Source organism: Rhincodon typus, chromosome 40 (genome assembly GCF_021869965.1).
Source record: "Rhincodon typus isolate 14 chromosome 40, sRhiTyp1.1, whole genome shotgun sequence".
Classification (NCBI taxonomy): Eukaryota; Metazoa; Chordata; class Chondrichthyes; order Orectolobiformes; family Rhincodontidae; genus Rhincodon; species Rhincodon typus.
In genome coordinates, this window is record NC_063371.1 from 7613166 (window position 1) to 7613962 (window position 797).

Consider the following 797-nt stretch of genomic DNA (forward strand, 5'->3'; position numbering starts at 1 on the left):
GCAAAGACTCTGCCAGTATTCACTCCCCACGCAAAGACTCTGCCAGTGTCAACTCCCTCCGCAGAGACTCTGCCAGTGTCCACTCCCCCCGCAGAGACTCTGCCAGTGTCCATTCCCCTCACAGAGACTCTGCCCGTGTCCACTTCCCCTGCAGAGACTCTGCCAATGTCCACTCCCCCCGCAGAGACTCTGCCAGTATTCACTCCCCGCGCAAAGACTCTGTCAGTATTCACTCCCCACGCAAAGACTCTGCCAGTATTCACTCCCCACGCAAAGACTCTGCCAGAATTCACTCCCCACGCAAAGACTCTGCCAGTATTCACTCCCCCAGCAGAGACTCTGCTAGTGTCGACTCCCTCCGCAGAGACTCTGCCAGTATTCACTCCCCCCGCAGAGACTCTGCCAGTATTCACTCCCCACGCAAAGACTCTGCCAGTATTCACTCCCCACGCAAAGACTCTGCCAGTATTCACTCCCCACGCAAAGACTCTGCCAGTATTCACTCCCCACGCAAAGACTCTGCCAGTGTCAACTCCCTCCGCAGACACTCTGCCAGTGTCGACTCCCTCCGCAGAGACTCTGCCGGTGTCCACTCCCCCCACAGACACTCTGCCAGTGTCGACTCCCTCCGCAGAGACTCTGCCAGTATCCACTCCCCCCGTGGAGTATCTGCCAGTGTCCACTCCCCCCACAGAGACTCTGCCAATGTCCACTCCCCCCACAGAGACTCTGCCAATGTCCACTCCCCCCACAGAGACTCTGCCAGTGTCCACTCCCCCCACAGAGACTCTGCCAGT